At 33.8% G+C, this 22483-nt stretch overlaps 1 protein-coding gene across 5 annotated transcripts in view; it reads right to left on the reverse strand.

Annotated features, from left to right (window-relative positions):
- The window catches only part of LOC128221261 (trichohyalin-like), an 86188-nt gene that overhangs the window by 62649 nt on the left and 1056 nt on the right, over positions 1-22483 (reverse strand). The gene's annotated exons all lie outside the window — the stretch shown is intronic.

The raw sequence follows: 22483 nt of genomic DNA on the forward strand, positions 1-22483 counted from the left end.
TTAAGAAATCCCACCAGCCGATACATTGTATTTGAAAGGCCATGATAATTATCTCATGTTTATCTTTCGAAAAAAATGTTTTATTTATATATTTATAAATATGTATTTATTTATTTATTTATGCATATACATGCTCACCAACATATGCAATACACTTATCGTCGTATAAGTCAAATACAGTTACTCATTTCTTCTTCAAAAGTGTCCTCTTACAGACGTGAGAAACCGTTTCGATAGGACGAACACCAATTTTGTCCGAGGCGAAACTCGTACGCGTTAGATTTAAAAGGTCCGGTCGTGGATTTCTTTGGATTTCATAAAAAAATATTTACAAATCAATTGTTATTTGTTCCTTATATTCCACATAGGGAGGAATTTTTTGCACAGGAACGTTTCATTTTTGCCACTGCTTCAACGGTAGTATGTCCGATTGTTACCAATATCAATAAAAACAATTTACTTCTATTTCTAAGATATTTTATTTTAAATGGGAATTTACATTGACACTGCGTTGCTATCAAAGATATTGGTCTTTTAGTATATCTACTACAATAATAAAACGCGTTTGCTGTTACAATTCGCATAAAGATAAGGTAAATGATTTACATGAGTAGTCTTTTCTGAATATTGATAAAGGGTTTGCGGCGATTATTGCTCAACTGTATCGAGGATTTACCTACCTTACATCGATGGCTAGTTAGACAAAACTTTAATGCGGAATAGCTTGTATGAATGTGTTCCTAATTTACGATAATCCATTTGCTTCTCACAGCAGTTATGCCATGCTATTTTAATCCCCTTTTTTTACTCGACTTTAAAATGATTTATTTCGGACAATATCTAAGGATACAATAATGAAAACGTTCAATCTGTGAGAATGCAGCTTTAAACTAAAACAATGTAACAAACACGATATGTATAAGTCGGCGCATGTAGTTGTTGAACCATGTTTTCAACTAGATACTGATTTTATTTTTAAATTGACGCTGATAAGATGTATAATTTGTGATAATATCTCTGATTATTCAATTTACCCCAATAAAGTGTTAGAATACCTTTGTCATAAGCGTTTATATTTCTATCTCTCATTGGTGTTTATATTCAGTGATATATTTCATTTGCCATTATTATCATCAATGAAAGCTATGTGATTGCTTACTTGTTTGAAGTAAATGATAAATGGAATACAATTGTAGAGGAGAGGAAGTCAAAGGTATTTGGACATATAGTCTTATATTTATATATATATATATATATATATATATATATATATATATATATATATATATAAACAAAGCAAAAAGGTGAAAAAATGTAAAGAAAATATAAACAGTATGTTCTTGTACAAAGTATATTAGTTTTTACTGTTTTTAAAACGTACGTGGTCTAGATAAACAATTTTATAACTGACCATTTTATAAGTTCTGTATCATTAATATTTTATTTTTCATAAATATTCCAAGCAAATTTTAAACTTAATGACATAAAAAGATGTGTATAAATGGGTAATAACAATGATTTTCCAACAGTGATCTTTCCAATTGGAGTTAACTTCCTTCTTTTCCAATAACTGATACATATCTTCACCTTTTCTAGTTTGCTTGTAAAATTTAATTCTATCATTTTGCTAAGATCTACATCAAAAATTAAACCTAATAATTTAAACTGTGTAGCTCCCCAGATCAATTTATATTTTGTTTTAATTGACCTTGTGCTATATTTTAGGGAAACCAATCCATATTAAATGTGTCTTATCAAAGTTAATTTTCAAGCCAGAATATAAAGAAAAATCATGTAATAAATTTAAGGTATCATTCAATGATAAATCTGATCCATCAAGTAACAGAGATGTATCATCTGCAAATTAAGATATTTTGTATTCAACACCGTCCACTGAAGTGCCCTTGATAGATTTACAATTTCTTATTTTTATTGATAAAATTTCAGCACACAAAATAAAATATAAGGGCTTATCGGGTCTCCCTGTCTACACCCTCTCCCAATTATAAAGAAATTTGACAGAAAACCATTCATTTGAACAGCAGTTTCAGTATTATTCAGAAAAAGAAATCCACTGTATAAACATTGGTCCAAAATTAAAGAAAGAAAAAGTTTTTTTAATAAAACTAAAAGACAAAGTATCGAACGCTTTCTCAAAATCTATCATCATTAACAGACCAGGTATATTATTATCCTCAGTGAATTTCATCAAGTCATATAGTAGCCTAGTATTTTCACCAATATGTCTTCCTTTTATAAAACCAGTTTGGTCTTTTGAAACTAAAAAATCTAATACAGTCTTTAATCTGTTTGCAATGGAACCAGATGCAATTTTATAAACTGTATTGAGCAAGGTAATAGGTCTGAGGTTTTTAAGAAACTTCCTTGGTTTATTATCTTATGGAATACATGTAATGATACCTTATTTTTGTGTAATAGACATTGATCCATTTTCTAAAGCAAATTTTACAGCTCTAACTACAAAATATCCAATACGAGACCAAAAAGCCTTAAAAAAAATTGCAGTGAATCCATCCGAACCCGGGCTTTTATCATTTTTCATATTTTTTAAGGAAGAAGAGGCTTCTTCAAAAGTTATAAGACCTTCTAAAGACTGTGCCTGATCAATTGACAGTTTAGGAACAAAATATTCATTCAAGTCATTTTCAATATTATTGTCAACTTCTGAAGTACTCTTAGAGTTTAATTTTTCATAAAACAAGGATGATTCTTTTAAAATATCATTTTGCTCATATACAAAACAACCACTTTCCTTTTCAATAAAAGGAATGCATTTACTAATAGAGTAATTCTTTTCAAGCCGACAAAAAAAACCTGTTGGCTTTTCACCATTATCAATAAATTCTGCTCTTGATCGGATAATATGTCCTCTTATTTTCTCTGCTCTTAATGTACTTAATTCATTTTGTAAAGCCTCTTATCTATCCTTATTTTCATCATTCAAATTATGTTCTATATTTCCAAGTTTTGTTAAAATATCATTTTCCTGAGAATTTTTACTTTTAGCTTTATAACTTGAATAGGAAATACTTTTACCCCTTATTTCCATTAACAATGTTTCTAAAAAAAGCTGATCATTTATCACAAATTGAATTTCATTATTATTGATTTCGGACAATTTATCCAAGCAATATTCAGGTAAACAGTACTGTTGTTTGATTTCTTCAGTCTTTTGGTTAATACTATTTAAATATTCTATATCACTTAACAACGAATGATTAAATTTCCAGAGGCCTTTCCCATGCTTAACTTCTTGTAGTTTTAAATCAAGACTAACAATAGAATGATCAGATCTGTAACTTATATGTATATCACAATTTCTAATATTTGGCAATAAAGCATCAGAAACAAGAAAAAAAATCCAGTCTGGCCTGCTGTAGAGGAGTAGGTCGTCTCCATGTAAACTGACTAATATGCACGTAAGAACTAGTCTATACAGCACTTATCAACTCAAGTTCATCATGTGTATGCCGTTGATTATAGCTTGTAAATTTAAGTCAACAAAAAGGCCCAAGAATAGTTACATTCGTTCAGTACAATTAGCATTCTTCATAATATCGTATGTAAGGTTTGAAATTGTTTATATCTAATTTGAGAACAAAACTTTGCAATTCATATTTTAAATAGTTTCATTTTATAAAAGTATAACTATAATACTTAATCGTTTATCCGAGTTAAATGAATTAAAGGCAGAACAAGTCTAGGATATTCACTGCACAATAATTTGTCCTCACGACACTTTCATTTCATTTCATCGCGTTTTGGCCGAGGGCGTCAGCTTATATAATTTCTTCCAAGTTAACACGGTCAGCGTGAAAAAGTTTGATCCTTTTTAATTAAATCATGTACAGAAACAAAACATATTTGTGTTAAATTAAGCCAAGCAGAAATACAAAATGATTTAAATGATTTTACTGAATAAGATATGTAAATCTCCAGTAATTGACAACTAGCCTATCTGTTCGAATATGAAGGTAAAGTCACACCACTACTAATAAGAACAGGTAATACAAAACTGCCTTTTGATTTACAATGAGTATCTAAAGTAGCGATCATTTCGTAAGGTTTGAATTGTTTCATAATTATATTGAGAACAAAGCTTTGCATGTCAAATTTTCAAACACGCCATCCTAATTATTATTTATTTGCCATCGATAACAATGAGGTTTAATTAGTCAGTTCCAACTCTTTAATGTTTTAGCACTTAAGGGGATTTCACACTTTTCAATTGATGATATAAATTAACGCCTCCCTTACAGGATATATAAAGAACTTGCTTAACCTAAGTTTATGTTTTCGTATAGAAAATTATACAATAAATATAAGACAAAGGTACGGCTCTGAAGAGTTTAAGATTAAAAAGCTTTACATATAAACTTCATTTTGCATATATCGCTTCCTTCTATTATGTAAGTAAAACACTTTTATTAGTATACAACGGGAGATAAAGTGACAACATTTCCCGAAATAAACTAAGCGAAACAAACTTAAGTATCAAACTTCATTTACCCAAATTACGTACTTAAAATATTGTAATACGGTTTGTACGTGTATGCTAGGGACTACTTCTTTATTTCCGGAGTGATAGGCATTACAAAATTTGGGCACCACTGAACCATAAAAATGAGAACCAGAAAAGCTCGTCATGCATTGTTCATATAAAGCGTGTGTCTATTATATTGAAACTTTCATCATGATGCAATAACACGGATTTAACGTTGCTTTCACGGTGAGTTGTACTTATAATTATACTTGTTATTGTAAATTCAATCGTTCATATTTTGCTGTTTGGACACAATAATGACATTGTTTTTATTGTTTTTTACGGATGATGAACAAGCTAAATTGATGCAATCGGTATCCAGATATGACCTCCAGGTCGTAATTTATGACTTTCAGGTTATAATGTATGACTCATCACTATACATGCCAAACTAACTGTTAACTGTGCGATTGTGTACTTCGTTGTATTGTATTGTAAAATTAAAGTATTGAATAAAAATGTTAAAACTTAGGTAGTGAAAACTAAATCTTAAAAAACAATTCCTTTTTCATTAAAAATCATTGTGCATGCTTATGGTAAACATGAGAAGAAAAGTGAGCCTGGTGTGGGGCTCAGACTCACGACCGCAGGAACACTAGCACGGCGCTCTTGCCAACTGAGTGAAATGGGCAGCTGGTTTCAACTCACACAGACTAGACTCGTCCGGCCATTGAAGGGGCTGTCTCACAGATAATAAAATAATGAAAAGAAAAGAAAATTGTCAAAAACTATCATTAATTTGGCATCGGTCTGTGATACAGTCCCTTAACCATTTAGGTCGACATGTAGGTTCTCCTGCCCTTTTACTGCTGCCACGATGGTGGGTAACCTGAGTGTAATTATGCCCAATTTCAAAATTAAAAAAAAGTTGACAGTATCGAATTAATATTTTTGTCATGGCGGAGTGGGGCAGATAACTCGCGAATACTTTAAGCGATAAAGATGTATGAATGAAATTACTGAAAAACCACTTCAGCACAAACAAAAAAATCAAATGTTTAGTAATTCATAATGTGATTGACAGGGGAGGGTTCTGGAGGGGTATCCCCTCCCGACAACCATCAAATTTGGCATGTTTCAACAAGCATTATTACGTGAGTATTATAGATTATGAACCCGGGGAGGTTTAAGTATAAAAGGCAGTGTTTCTTTTTGGCAGAATTACATGATAACGCTAGAGCTTATAGCATCTTACCGGTGCTTTTTGTAACAAGGTTTTCAGAAGGATACCTTTAGGCGAGATGAAATGTATTGACATGTCTCGCTTAAACTAAATTAACCTCTTTTTAAAATTAATCAGCTGAAAGAAGGCATGTTTAATCATGCAAGACAGTTTAAGACAAATTCTTTCCTACAAAGTAAATAAATGACATTTAAGTAATTAATTATTTAAATGGGGTGGGTTCGGGAGGGGTTTCCCCTCCTGACAGAACCCCTCCCGACAAGCAATGTTAATAAAACGTTTTTTCTCCAACATATAATCAGAAAATGCGGGGTCATCAGTCCAGCTCAAAAACGGTGGCGTCTTTTGCAATATTTTTCAGACGTTTTTAACAATTGCTTGTAGATCAGGGATTTTTCTTCATGCAGTGTGCAATTTACTCTTCCTAACACCTGTTTCGATTTGAGATAGAATATGGCTGAGAAATATTTTCTTCTCAATTTGTTCTTAAAATACAGTCTATATGAATTACTTAAAAAAGGATATTGTTTATGTAAAATTAACAAGACATTTACAATGCCAGCTCTAATATAGTAAAGCATAGGCATAGCAAAATTCAAAACATTTTTATTATATATGCTTTGTGGTGATTTATAGACATGTATAAACAATAAAAACAATCTTTCACTGTTTCAAACATATTGAGATATTTTTTACTGTTTGAAATTTCAGCCAGCTCTCAAATAAGTATTGAATCCCATCAATTTAAACTGGTAGGCCAGAGATGTGTTAATTGATTATGTTGTATATACTATAAGGGTGTCAATGATTGTATCTTTGGGTAGGTGTTGTGTTATTTTCATTCTTATTTAAAACAGACCCGGGAGGAAATGATGATGAACCAGCCAGACAGCCTGCCACCCCGCCGAGCTGTACTTGGTGTATGCCAACATGCCAACATGCTAAAAATTGTTTGCACTTCAAGATCATATAATGGAAAATTGTACCCAAACTGAAGTATAAAGTGAGTAAGTTTGGTCATATAAGCCCATTAATACTGTTTGTTCCATTTCTAAATGAATTTATTTCATGTTGTTTGTCAATCATTTCTGGTGAGGCTTTGACCATAACATTATTTTCTATTGAAGCTGCTGACTTGTATTAGTCTTTGGTTTGTATTGTGCATCTATTCGCACATTTTGTTTGCTCTTTTAAGCAAACATTACATAAATTGCAAATTCTATAAGCAATTAGTCAAAACTTTCTACACATTTAATGCAGAATGATGTTTTATTTTTGCACCAGTCAATTGTAACCACGCCCCCCCCCCCCCTCTGGTCCGGGGAATAGCCGGGACTTTGACTTTCAGTCCAGCCAACGCAGGGTAGAATCCCCGGCCTGCGAGGACGAACTGATGGTTAAAACCCGGCCAAATGCCCCCGCACCTCCGCTAAATTTGGCGCTAAGGCAAAACCACCGCTGTCACCTGGCCCTGCGGGGCCACCTGGTAAGTTAAAACACGGCCCTTTTCCCCGGTAAACCCCCGGACCTGGGGGGGGGGGGGCGTGGGTTCAATTGACTGAAGCATTAGTGTGCATATGATTGTCAGCTTATGGACAAGAAAACATCTACTTCACAATCACAGCAACACAATGAGATCCCTAGTTTAAAGAAATTATGCCACCTTTCATTAATTCATTAATCAATTATATCAATTATTCATATATATTCATTAATTCATTCATTTATTCAGTTTATACATTGAAAAACTTGACATTTCTCAAGGCAAAAGAAATAAAAAAGTAAGCCGCTTTCATAAAGATTAGAGCCTTGTCCCATCATGCATTAAAAACAACCTTAATACATTATAAATGTCTTAAAACCCTAATTTATTGCTTATTTCAATAGCCAGCCTGGTTGCTGTAGCCACAGAGGAACTTTCAAGGACACGAACCAGTGCTGGTCAAAATGTGGTCTCGTGTGGTTTTCCATACCGGTTCTCGGCAAGGATTTTCGAGAAAGGAATACCGTCTCCAAGTAAGAAGAAATTCTAAGCATGTCTGGTTTTAATGCTTTCAAAATGCATCTGGGTACTCAATAAGATGAGATTAACCTTTGAGTTGTTTATAACTGATTGCAAAATGTCCAAAAGACTACATATTTCATAAAATTGTCCTGAAAATCCTTGAATTCATGAACTTTTCTGCATATTTATCACATTTATGATTCATAAAAGATTGTGTATGCCTCAAATGAGTGTTTACAGGCCTTTTTCAAACTTTAACAGTAGTTGCAGATAGTTTTATAAGTGTAAAAAATTGCTTTTGTGTCATGCTTGCAGATCATGATGTGCCAATTTGCTCCAGTTAGCTGCGGCTTTTCCCCCCACCCCCGGCTGTAGTCCTGCAATCTGAATCCAGGAGATGCAGTCTGAATCCAATATCGTCAGAAGAATGAAGATGTTAATCATTTCTGTAGTACTTAATTGTGTGTAAATGATTCCAAAGAGTGAGATTTATAGCAAATCAGGTGTAAATAAGCAACTTACAATGGTGAATAGAAGTGCTGTACTCTGAATTAATAATGCCAAATCTAGCCTTCAAAACAGATACTTAAAGTATTTTTTTTAAATGGGCATAATTATGCTATCTCTCATTTTCTACATCATGTAGCAACCTCATACATGAAAACACTAGCAGTTGTCATGAGCCTTTCAGTTTTGTTTTTTTTGCCATTTCCTTTGTTGCGCAATTTGTCCCAGAAGCATACAATTTGGCATATAGTAGTGTTTAGACAGTCTATAAACACATAATCACTAAATTTCTTTTGTTAAACTAAACAGTTATGTTACCTTTGTATATAAGTGGACCAGAAAAGCCAAATTTTGACAAGTTGAAGCATTTCAGTTTGGCTCTAAGTCATTTTTTATATAAAACACTAAGCCGATGAAGTGGATTTTTTTTATTTTGCTTAGAAAAAAATCTAAAAAGAGTAAGCAGGCCATTTTTGTGGTCTGTTCTATAGACACTATTTTAAGCTACAAGGAAAACTTTACTTTGTCAAATTATTCCAATGCATAAGGAAATAATGGCTCTTCAAAGTATTGTAGCTTACCATTTGAGGGAAATGGCTGTTTCTGCATTTTCATGAAAAAATCACAGGTGCTAATACTTGTCTCATTCATTTAGTGTGTAATATATCATTGCCAAACTTTCAGTATGTGTTGCATATAGCTTTTTAAGATGAACTATAGGAGTTTTGAAGTCTGATTCTGAAAAGATGTTGCTTAAATAGGCTCAATACCACAGTTAGCTGCCCCCTGCTGACCAAGATCCGGATGTGAATATAGAAGAAGAGTGCTTGTGTTCAAGTATCAATATTTTATTAAAGTTGAATGAAAGAGAAGAAACAGGTGGCCTTTTGCATAGAGCTTAACATTATTTGACACTGTGTTGCAAAAACTGATAGTTTTCATTGTAAACAATGGAAAAATCATTGCCTGTGGAACTTTGTTAATTGGTTGTTTGTAGCCTTATTCCGTCTTGACCTCAGGGTCATGTCTTACTACTCAATTTTGTGAGAAATCGCAATAGTCCACCCTATGTTTTCTTGTTATTAAATGTTGTGTCTTGGATTGTTCTACAGCAGCCAGTTACTTGTTTTTCAATTGGGACTGTTTTAAAGTAAGAAGCCAGGTTAGTGTCTACTCTAAATGAAACATATATTAAAAATAACTGTGGTCTCACACCACATAGCATGTGCTTCTAAAAATAGGCTTTTTTGGTTTTCCCAAGTCTGACGTAGTAAGCGATATTAAAATGTATTGTGAATCTGGTTACAACCGGTGTTTGCTTTATTTCTAAACGACATTTGCCACAAAATGACAGCTATTAAATGTGAACAAACAATAATTACAGAATAAATTGATTAAACTTGAAAGTTGTGTTATGGTAAAAATATTATATATGTATATAAATGTAACTGAGTTCGGTATAATAAAATAAATATTGCATGGCTTCCAGTGTGATAGTACATATTGTCAACATTCGCGTAAATATTTATATAATGACATATTTTGGGATATTACTCAGGACAAAATCATTGTACATATATGCTTAAGAAGACTTTATATCAAAGTAATAGCACTGTTTTTGTCATAGTTTGGGGATAGAGTTTCTATCCTATTTTTATCAGAAATTAAACAGCTTTTTATGTAATTTATTTTCTGACATGTGTGATACCTGCTTTTTTCTTCATTTATTGTGATTTCTGATGTTAAAGCTGCACTCTCACAGATTGAACGTTTTGACAACTTTTTATGTTTTGTCTTCAAACGAACAAGTTTTTGCGTAAATATCTGCAAACCAATGATAAAAGACTTCTGCCAAAAGATCAGATCACAGCTTTTCATATTTCCGTCCCAAAAACGATGTGTTATGCATTTTTATTTAACCGTTAGTAACAGTTTAAGCCATAAAACATTAAAAATTGGAATGGAAATATGAAAATCTGCGATCTGATCTTTTCTCAGCAGTCTTTCATAACTGGTAAGCAGATATTTACACACAAAAAATCTAATTCCAAGACAAAAATTAAAAAAAGTGCTCAAAACAGTAAATCTGTGAGAGCGCAGCTTAAGTAACAGCAATACTTTTACTGCCTTTTGATATTTTCCTCCATAATCAAATATGTGCAGAAATGACAACCTCAAATAAGTGGATTTTTCTTTATTTTATATCAATGCTTTAAAGGAAAACAATCAAAAGCAAAAAGTACTTGCTTTAGTTCATGTACAAGCAGGAAAGTTATTAACAACTTCTAAACTTGACAATCATGTACATTACACTGCTTAATTAAGACCATGTAGTAGTAACTTTCAATCTATTCTTTTTCATTAGATTATCAGTTATTCTTAGTACAAGCTATATTTAACATTAACTTATTCATTCACTTATGTTGCCCTCCACATTCAAATTATAAAACATTTGAAACTTGTAAAGATCACTTTTGTTTTCATTTTCAATAAAAACAAATTCATGCATTTTTTCTGTTACTTTTTACATATATTTATTTTCTAATTACAGACTTATTCTACTATTGCAGATATTGAAATGTGCTTTAAAAATATACTAGTTACTAGTTTTTGAAAGTAAACCCCTTAAATCTTTTGGTTTGAAAAAATGAAGTTGAGTAATGTGCTTATGTTTGACCCTTCCCTCAATGGGCAATTTATTGCATTCATATTTAAAAAAAAAAAAAAAACTTCCTTAAAAGAAAAAAACTTCCTTAACTTTTGTTTTATTTGTATTTTTTTTCTTTGTAAACAATATAGTTTTTATCAAATGTGATAATGCTTTTGACATGTTATATTGAAAATAATTGTTTTATTATACCCCCACAAACGAATTTTGAGGGGGTATATAGGAGTGAGCTTGTCGGTCGGTCGGTCTGTTGGTCGGTCTGTCTGTCTGTCGGTCGGTCTGTCGGTTTTCATGGTTTCCGGACGATAACTCATGAAAAGCTTCGACAGATTTGAATTTTTTTTTGTTACAAAGGTGTAACATCAGAAGATACAGGTCAAGTTCAATATTGGGGCTGGTGGAGCCAAGGTCAAGGTCACTTTACTAAAAATAGAAAAACGGTTTCCGGACGATAACTCATGAAAGGCTTGACAGATTTGAAAATAAATTGGTACACAGGTTTAACATTAGAAGATACAGGTCAAGTTCGATTATGGGGCTGGTGGGGCCAAGGTCAAGGTCACTGTTACTTAAAAAAATAAAAACGGTTTCCGGACGATATATCATGAAAGGCTAGACCGATTTGAATAATTTTTGGTACACAGGTGTAACATCAGAAGATACAGGTCAAGTTTGATATTGGAGCTGGTGGGGCCAAGGTCAAGGTCACTGTTACTAAAAATAGAAAAATGGTTTCTGCTTTATAACTTTAATTGGGCATGAGATATTGTGATGAAACTTGCTGTATAGGCAGCCTCTGTGAAGACAATGCTTGTGATTGAAAATGGGGCCAGTGGAGTAAAGGTTTTTGTGCACTGTTACGAAAATAGAAAAACGGTTTTGTCTTATTCCAGAAGAGATCAGCTAGAGCATCAGCTAGTTTTTCTTGTCAGCAGTGTAACTTCTAAATTACTCAACATATTTAAATAAAACAATACATGCATGATAAAAGAAGATGCAGTGTGCAGTAACCTTGGAGTTATGGCCTCTTTTCAAAGGAATGGTTTGCCATTCCTGTGTCCAGGCGGCATTTGGGGGTATTCGTTACTCCTGTGATAGCTCTAGTTAACTGTTAATCAGGGATTATACTCATGCATTTGGTCAAAGGAATGTTTTCTGATGCTGCCGTTAAATCAACATATTTTATGAAATGGATATGGTTGAAGTTAAATCTTCAAATATGAGTATTGAATGTTATTGTTACAAGAATATAAACTCATATTTTGCTATATTTTTTAAAATGTCTTTAGTATCAGCTGAATGCTCATGTTTTATCCCCATTATAATTATATGCTACCTAGTTTTTGTTTATAATAATTGATAATTTGTCTACTGCAACATAACTGTATGCATTTCACTTTACTCATTTACAATGGCCATGTGCATATTTATCTTATATTTTATAGCTTTAGTATATAAATGTATGTAGATAGTGTACCTTAAATTAAGGACTCATAAATAAACTGTGAAATATTTACTGCTTGCTTTATGAAAGGTGTGAAAGACCAATACTTATAGGATTAACATCTGGTTATAGGAACCATTTCCTTCACACTGCTTAGCCGATTTCTTTCACTATGGTCTTAATTCTGCACCAGTCAATTGTAACCACGCCCCCCCCCCCCAGGTACGGGAGTATACCGGGGATAGCGGGGAAAATGGGCCATGTATTTACCTTTCGGGTGTATTTGTTCAAAGGAATGTTTGACTAATGTTGCAGTTAAATCGAAATAGTTTATGAAATGGATACTTTAGTCTAAATTATGCACCAGTCAATTGTAACCACGCCCTCCAGGTCCGGATGTATACCGGGGATAGCCCGGGAAATGGACCGTGTTATTACCTTTCGGGTGGCCCCGGAGTGCCGTTTAAATGCGGTGGTTTTGTCTTCGCTTAAAATATAGCGGGGAATTGGCCTTACCTAGGGTCCAAGGGTTACGGGGCATTTGGCGGGGATTTTACCATCAGGTTCCCCCTGGGTTCTAAAAAGTTGTCGCCACTTTTTCGCGGGGGGTTAAGGGGACCACGATAGGCCCCCTTACGGATCAAGAGCAGCGCCCTTGTGGGGGCCAAGGGGGCAAAGCCCCCTGAAGCTCATGGGGTTTAAGCATTTTAAGAGCCTTAAATTGCATTTAATTAGCACATTGTCGTGCAAAAACATAACATTTTGTTGTACATGAAGCACCAGATATTAATAGCAAATTGTTATTATGTTGACAAAATACATTGTATATGGACTAGTATATAAATAAAAAAATGTATTGCAAAAAATGTGACATAAACATCAATATGTTGATTTCAGTCTAATGCCTGCATACAATAAAAGAAAACATTTGTGAAATTATGATATAAATTTAAAATAAATGGAAACTCAAAGAAATATACATTGTCAAACTAGGGCCATAACTTTCCTAATAGAAATTTGTATACCTACTCTTTACTCCAGCCAACATATTAGATGCCTTATCAAATGGGGTTTAATCCTATTTATTTGATTTCTGTTAATCTTTTTGACACTTTTTGAACTCTTAGAATGTTGCATTTATAGCAATTACAAATTGCGACAAAACCGAAAGCAAGTCTATTTTTAGCGCGTAAACGTCATTACGAAATTTGCATATCACGTGACTATCCGGCAACATAAAATTCTATGATTTGCATATTTAAAACTAACACGATAATTACGCAACAACAAGGCTGTTGAGCTAAATGTTAAAATTGTTTGCTAATAAGAGACATAACAGTTAAAGGATGTCATTGTTTATCCGTGAAAGCAATAAACTTCTGCAATAATTAGCGAGGTGTTGACTGGGCCGTGACTGCTTGCCCTAATTATCGGATTATTTTTTGTTGTCGCACCAGCAGATGCGCTTGATTTATGACAGTGACAGAATCGATTATCATGCAGGCCGCATGGTCACCACTTACGTCATTTTAAGAAAATATTTTAGAAAAAAATCGTTGTCGCCATAAAATCGCCAAATTTGAAAAGTTTTCGCCACTTTTGCGATTTGGTCGCAAATGGCGACAATGGCGATCGCCAGCGGGAACCCATGATCTATTCGTACCCGCAGGGAGGGGATTTTAGCCGGGGTTGGCTGGACCGAAATTCAAGTTCCCCGCTATTCCCTGGACCTGGTGGAGCCGTGGTTACAATTGACTGGTGCATTACTAATCAAAATACTAAGAGACCATGCAAAGTACAGTGTGTATATACTAGTGATGGGCAATCGGCTTGGATTTTTATAATCGATTAATCGGAGACCCTGATCGATCGATTATCCGACAGTATCACAAAAGCATCATTTTTGATGTATATATCAATAAAGACCTTAGTTTTCATGTGTATTTCATTACTTATGCTTCAGTCAGAAAACAGGTATTATTTCTGGCATGTTGAATAATCGGGGGGGGGGGGGCTTTGTTACAATTGACTGGTGCATTAATTAAACCAGTTTTGAAAATTAAATTGAAAAAATGAGACATAACACATTGGTTTTGGATGGTATAAGCTATTAAAAATAACAAGTAATTGGAAATTAAATAAGCAAAACTTTTTTCACGTATTCTCGGAGTTGGACGGCAAACATTTCCATTCTTCAAACAGTTTTTACATTGATCTTGACGTTCATTTCAATATGTGAGCACAGCTGGGGTCGATCAAGCCTAGTTTCATAAGAATATGGGCTTGAATGACCCTAACCATTTCGCTGGAACAATTTGCACTTGTCCAGCACCTGGACGACCGATGTCCAGGGTAATCAAATATTTTTAGATCGATGTCTCCCCTGGCCGTCCGCCATCATAAAGCTATTTGAACGCAAAGAAAAACCAAATGAAAGTACTGTAAAAACTCAAAGTATCGGTTACTTCCCTTAGCTCTAAGTTACTGCGCTATATAAAGTTGGAAATTTACTAGATTCAAGCAAACCTTTTTTTCGATTATTCGATTATGGAACGATGAGGTCGCCGATCGCCAAATTACGAATGTCTACCGATATAATTTATTATCGGCGATCATCGGCCCATCACCAGTATAAAACACGTTACGTTATATATTATGCTTCGTCGGAAGGCAAAATTGCTTAAAATGAAGACTTAAATCAAAGATAACTTTTCATTTACAACACCATTTAAAATGAAACAAATGGCTGTCTATGCTGCTTAAAACGCCCCGCATTAGTTTTATTTCCAAATTTGATGAGGTAAAAAATAATGATTTGACAGTGCTCCGTGAGACGGCTGAAAGGTTTGTCGAAGTGTTTTAAGAAACTAAACCCGCAATCAAAATTTGGTTAAAGAACGAAGGTAGGGCTCCGTAATCGACGTGGACTGCGCTATGTTTCATTAACAATGGTGATGAAATAGCAAAGTCATCTTTGTTTAAAGATTTTTGTTTTTAAATCATAATATTGCCTTCCGAGGTAGCATTTATGACGCAATTCATCACATGGTATACACACACTGAAAGTATGGACTGTACTGGACTGTAGACCAGATATAAAAATAATTATACAGCTGAAAAGCACATTCAAAAAGTATCTTCGTCCTTGCCATATGAATATTCATAAATTAAGGCTCTGTGCTAAACTTGAAAGAACATGAACTGAAAAGTTTGCGACTTGTTTATATAAAACAGCTATTTGTTCTTGATGGCCCAAGAGGCCAAAAATGCCAGCCGCGATGTATTGTACAACATGTGTTTCATAAAAGAACAACAATTCCGGCAATAACACTTCAAGCCCGTAGAGGCAGCGCCTTAGTTCATATTATATTAATACCAGGGGTTGATGCACCCGTCAAAATGAGATCTGTTTAAGAGAGATCAAACATATAAGTCCGTGAATACCCAGATAATATAAGCTTTGTAGAGTGTACTACTTTTCCAAATGCAAAAGCTAAGTAAGATATTTCATTTTGTGCAATTCCCCATTTCCCTTAACATCTGATTTCTTGTACCATAACGCACCTGAATATTCCTTAGCATTAATAATGCTGTACCAAATCACACACGTTAGAGGCTTTACTTCAACATAGGTAATCTATTAGACTCATCCACAATTCAAAAGCGGCGGCGGAATGCCAAAAACTCCAAATTCCAAAGCTTAGGTGTAACTAAGTATTAAGAAACAAGCTTTGTGAACATTATTTGTTTCAAATATGTTGGTGTAATACCGCGTTAAATACTTAAGTTTTTGCAGAGCATCGTTTGCTTTGTTTTCAAGGAAGTCATTAAACCTTTAATTGGTAGTAATGGAAGTCTAAGTATAATTTAGATTGATGCAAATGGCCACACTACATCCTGTTCCGATGATCATCATCTATACAAATTCACCTTTATCAAAAGTAGTACAGCCATTGCTGTCATGGTTGAAGAGTCATGCAACCTTATTAGCAGCTATCCTCAAAGACAGTGTATGTTTGTAATGATTTCCTTTTTCGGCATTATGTTTGTACTAAACTGCTCATGATACTTGCATGACATATCATACTCACATAGTATGTGTTTACTGTTATTATGTCACGCCGTCATTAATTGTATGACGTTCTTTATTTGATTATGCTTAATTGCCTTCAACTGATAGAGGCGAAATAAACTCGAACCGCATTATTGCAACGACAGCATCTCCAATTTTATGCATATCCTTTAATACAAGAAATCACTACTCCGTACACATTTGAACGTCATTCTTTTTTATGATGTATATGCGCCGAGGGGAGTCCATACAACTGCCATAGTTGCTTTATTGAACCTAGCGCATGATAGGATATCACATAATTGAAAATCAATAAAAACCCTTAATTTCACACAAAAAACTTAACATTCAAATGATGATCGATTTTATTTCGATGTTGTACGTGTTCGGACGAAATAAATAACTTTTGATTACATGCCACATCAGACCTTAAAGGGTAGTATGTAGATAACACCCGCTAACATGGAGCAAATCAATATTCCCTTTGTGTTTATACTTATATAATTCTGGATTTAATTTTACTTGAGATATCCGGATTTGATTTAATTCATGTTACCTACAATACAGAGACATCTATTTTATCACTGAGACTCAGAACATAGTTTTAACATATTTCTATGTGAGCGTTCATGATTTAAATTTGCCTTGTAGAATATCATTTGTATTTTGCCTCCTTGCCTTTTTTACAAAAACGAAACGAATGTATATTTCAACATTATTCACGAATTTTTTAATTGAAAACGAGCAATAAAAATTCTAAGACCATTTACGAATGGTTCACACAAAAACTATTGCGTAGAATTGAGGTTCTTAATGTATTTCATTATGCGAGCTTCTGCGCTCTCTGTACTCAATTGACCGTAACGACTTTTGACCTGACGGGTTCTCAGTTACTCAGTGTGCGTTAAACGGACTAATAAATTCTTATAAAAATAAATAAATGGATTAGCAGTGAAAATGGCGAAAGGGGGAAATTAAGAAAATGGAATTGTTGCAGACAAAATATGGATTTTAATTTTGATATGTGGGCTAGTGTTATATGTGAGGCATTGACACTCATTGAAAGATCGAACATAACTTTACAAAAGAGCATACTGCGATTAAAGACCTGAAGGAGCTGGGCGTTCCACGTAGCTGGGTTAATTTATAATGAAGGATATTAACAAATGGATCGGTTTCGTTAAGGACACCAGTGCGGATACAGCATCCGTTTTCCAATACCGATCCTCGAAACCTGCACTTCGAACAACGACGACATCCTACACGAAGCAGGTAAAACATTAGAATCATTGTTAAATAACAATTTGACAAGCCCAAACGGTGACGTTATGTTTAACGCCAATATTGATCCAAGGGTGATTCTTATAATGCAATCAACGTCGCGTGAACAGTCCATCCTAAACAATTTCTTACGGAAAAAGTGCAAAGGACGTCGCCAAACCCGGTCGAAGAAGTATGTGTTAAGTTCAGACCAATTCAAACAGGAAACATTGATTCTTAAGACGGAATACAAGCATCCATATTTGGGAATTTACCTCGAGGAGTGGGAGGCAGCAAACACGCGGCTAATGAATGTCCTATTAAACAGTGGCCAGCTAAATCGCTAGGAAATAGAGTTATATTTAGCGCACACAGCAAGGATGTTTCAGTTTTCGTCAATATACGAAAGGAACAGTGGGTTGAATTTCGACTAAATCTATTGGGAACTGCAGACTAAGCACGTGTTCTAGTTGGGGACGACCTCACCCCACACTGGGATGCAAATACAGGGACCAAAATGCACCAAGCAGAACGCGGTCGTAGTGTCAACTCAGAATCAGAGACAGCAGAAAAAATGATTGCAATACATTTAAGACTAGAGTAACGTGCCCCTTTGTTTCCAACTGCCGTTACTGCCATATGCGAAACCATAACATGACATCAACCGCCCCAAACACTCCCGGGAAAAATACATCGAGGGAGGCATGACGATGCACCACAGATTTGAACTTTGAGGCATGGGAAATGAACCTTCCAGTGGATTATCAATTCAGGAATTAAAGATGAATAAAATATTGTGGATTCGGACAAAATAGCAATATCGGTTAGCGTAGGCAATTACAAGTCTGCCATTGTCGGACAAATGCGAACCAAATCCCAAATGAAATACGAAATCAAATATGGGCACTATTCAATTTTGCACGATAAGCCAATGATTGTGTCGGCGCTATCCCAAAGAATGATTCCGAGAAGATTGGTAATCAATGACTGTTATTCTATCGTCAGGTTCCGCCATTAATGACGCCGCTGGTACCAAGCACTTTCAATATCAATCAATTCAAGGTGTGTTAAACATAATGACACACGGCAAAAACTGGCCGTGTTGGTGCTTAGAGATCAGTAAAAGTTCACTCGTCACATTTTAAAGAAACAGGCTTACACAGGCGATAATTATTACACGTTTATGATTAATATGTAAATAATTATAGTATAAGACAAACTGCAATTTCATACCAAAACGTTACCTCTGTGTCAAACGTTTTAAGCGTTGGTTTAATTTATTACGATGTTTGATTTATATTTATTCTTTATAACAACCTTAAACCGAAACCTTTTCATTGTGTATATGGAGCACAATAGGCTTAATTACAATTTATTATGTTGAAGCAAATAATAATTGATAGCTATCTCGGGATCAAGATGATACTGGAATACTCTTCATGAGTTGAATAGTTGTTATTGTAATTGTTTGGGTTAAGAACAAAGAGGCTATCAAGTAGTATTGATCTTGACGGAATACACCCGTTAATCTCCATACCACAATTGTTTAAAACCAAATTGGATCCATTCCTTTGACAACTCATTATATGTTTCAAATAGTATTGAATAAAAATTCAAACTTTAAAACTTAATTAATCACAGACCGAAGCAAAAACATGTTTGGCTACATTGTGTTAATTATGGCAAACATTAAAGCTTGAAAAGTTGATTTTTTTTGTATCTGTAGTCTCCAGTGTGGCAATCTGAGGGCAAAACAATGAAGTTAATATACATGAACTGCGCCACACATGCGCAACATGAACTATAGTAATATTACATACACAGTAGGCACATGATATAAGCACACAATAAATAATCATGACAGAGTGTAGAAATTTGATCTTTATAAATGGCCTTAATCCAGTCGTCAGAAGTGGTGATACCAATATAAAAATGTGTATGTATTTACGGTCGTTTGGTTGGATAATTTAATATCCCTAATTAATAGTCTAAGCAATATATGCTTTTTACACAAATACTTATTTATGTTCGACGTATATCAAAAACATGTATCTTGTCTGTTGAATCATTTAGTAAGAGGTGTGAATTGTAACATGTGTTTGCACAAGCTTAGGTTTTTCGTCATATTTCGGCCATCAAAAGATATTAATCATATATTTTTTTTAAAACTACCTCTAATAAAAACCCGAATTTGATTCAAATAGGTGTATCGCTGTGCAAGCGGCATACCATTGATTGACGCAATTGTAGCGATACTGAGTATGCGATATCATGCCAAGGGTTAAGTTAATTCCGTTAAGTTATAACTTTTTGATACCTTTAATTCATTCAACAAGAACTACATGACTCTTATCACGCAATAATATCAACAAAGGGATGATATTTAACGATGATTTTGATCTACATTGAATAGTTTCTCAAATAATTTATATTCTGTCTGTATCATATTACAATGTTACAATGTGTGTAAAATAACTTAACGTGGGAAATAAATGGCATACTAATCAGATTCAAGGAACGTCTGTAGCTGGTATTATGGATATTTAATTTTAAACTCCATGTTAAGGTTTTGAACCATTTTATTTGACACAAGACATATCACCGAAGAAGACAACTATCACATAATCTGCATATATCGACAGCAAGAACTGCTGAAGTTGCCAAAACTATGGTAAACATATTCAAACAATACATGCAAAACGAGTATTTAAATAATCCAATTGAACAAGAAATATATGTAGGAGGTCAACGTAACAGTTCGACCTAGGGAACTGTAGTAGATTCAATCTTCCCAGTACATTTATTGAACTAACTCAACTGGAAGCTGACTATATTTAATCAGGCGAAGCGATAGATATTAACAGTTGATGACATTTGATGACTAAGTTTGTAGGTAGTTTACAAAATAGCATATAGACCACTAAAATTAGATTGTTAGGTTGTACTTAAACGAAATAAGTGGTTATGCTACTGAAACTTGTAAGAAATACTAACACTCTTTATAGTGTACATTAAGTCCTAATTAATGTCGTACTTACTTAAACGGCATTTAATAGAAGTGTTAACCTCAAAACAGTTTTGCATTCTAAATCTTTGCCAATATATGTAGTTAAGAAATACCTAGTTACAATGGAATTTCTGAGGCGTTTTCTATCAGAGCGTCACAGTAATGTATAATTAAGACATAAATAATTGGTATTAGAAGACATATGCAAGATTCGAGACAGGGTAGTCGAAATGTGGGTGCTATACTGATCGATTTATGAAGCTTATGAGATACGTCAATATTGAGTAGTGTAGTATATGTAATGAAATTGTTGTTCCGTATTCACGCATTTGGTTATTTTAAAATGTGATTTGCAATATAAGAGTTATATGCTATCAAGTGATATTCCCCTTTTTGGTTTTATGCAGAATGTAAATATGGGCATCGGCAGACCTAATAAATAACAATCAAACACTTTCGAAGCATCGTTGCATTTCATTCACAGGAGCCATTCAGTGTTGTCATTAATATGTGTAAAGATGTTGCCTTCGTTTTTGATAGCAAAACTGTTCACTTAATTATGGACATGCATGCAAAAAGCTGGACGCAGTGAATCATTATTGTTTCTTGTAAAAGTGACTTTAACATAAATGTATATTCACCAATAGTTATTTTTCTACATCGCATATAGGACTGGATTCCGTCGTGTATATATACTAACTGTCCATTTTGTAAAGAATGGACTGTTCAATATTTCAAAAATGGAAATCATTGTTTAACTAATTGACATTCAGTTTAAATAGTAGAACAGTGTGTTTAACGTACTGTAGACACACGATGTGTGTCGACAAACATGTAATTCTTGTAAATGCTATAAATATCTGTTAAATTTATGCACTATTTTGAAAATAATACCATAATATAGAATTTGCATTTGAAATAATGCATGAATTGTAGATTTTGCATCAGCAAAATAATATTTATCTCCATATCTTTGAAAACATTTTATGATCACATATTTGTGATATTTCTGCACTTAATTGAAAAAAAAACCTATCAAGAAACGTCCTAAAAGTATGACATGTTCGTGTAGAGTGAAACAATAGTAATATTCGATAAACACCAAATTCCGGAACCACCGAATATGTTTGAACCAGCACGTTGTCGGAGATGTCGGAGAAGGAAAGAGTGTCGTCGTTTCCTTTTTATTTTTATTTATTTTTATCAGGGTCAACACGTAGAACTTTCCTTAAAATGTTTTATATATCACAATTACTATTGTTCTCGTAATATAAAATCTGTATAAGACAGAATAAATGCTGTCAACAAACATCTTATAAACAATTTTAAAAGTGTTAATTGCGTGTAAAGCGAATAATGATAACACATTTTGCGCTTGTTATATATACACATAAGTTTCAGTTTAACAATGCGTTCGTTCATATAAAAGACTTGATATCTCCTTAAAACAACTATGTATCTAGTTAAAACGACTAATTGCATCGTTGATTTTGATTAGTTTTTTACGAAAGCAAGATTAATCGATTAAGTAGTTTGCTTTTAATGGGACACCGGTCTGAGTAAAAGAGATACTAGGTCGTTAAAAGTAAATACAACGTAGGAGTTGAATAAGATATTAGCTTGTTTGAACAATATACTAAGCCGTTTAAAACTAATACAAGTCCTTGTTCCGTCAACTTCGTCAACTTTATACCAATATTTCAAACGTGACACATTAAGGGTTTCGTAAACCACGTTTAAAATTTACTTTCACGAACTACTAATTTTTTTTAA

This window comes from Mya arenaria, chromosome 16 (genome assembly GCF_026914265.1).
Source record: "Mya arenaria isolate MELC-2E11 chromosome 16, ASM2691426v1".
In the NCBI taxonomy this organism is placed as follows: domain Eukaryota; kingdom Metazoa; phylum Mollusca; class Bivalvia; order Myida; family Myidae; genus Mya; species Mya arenaria.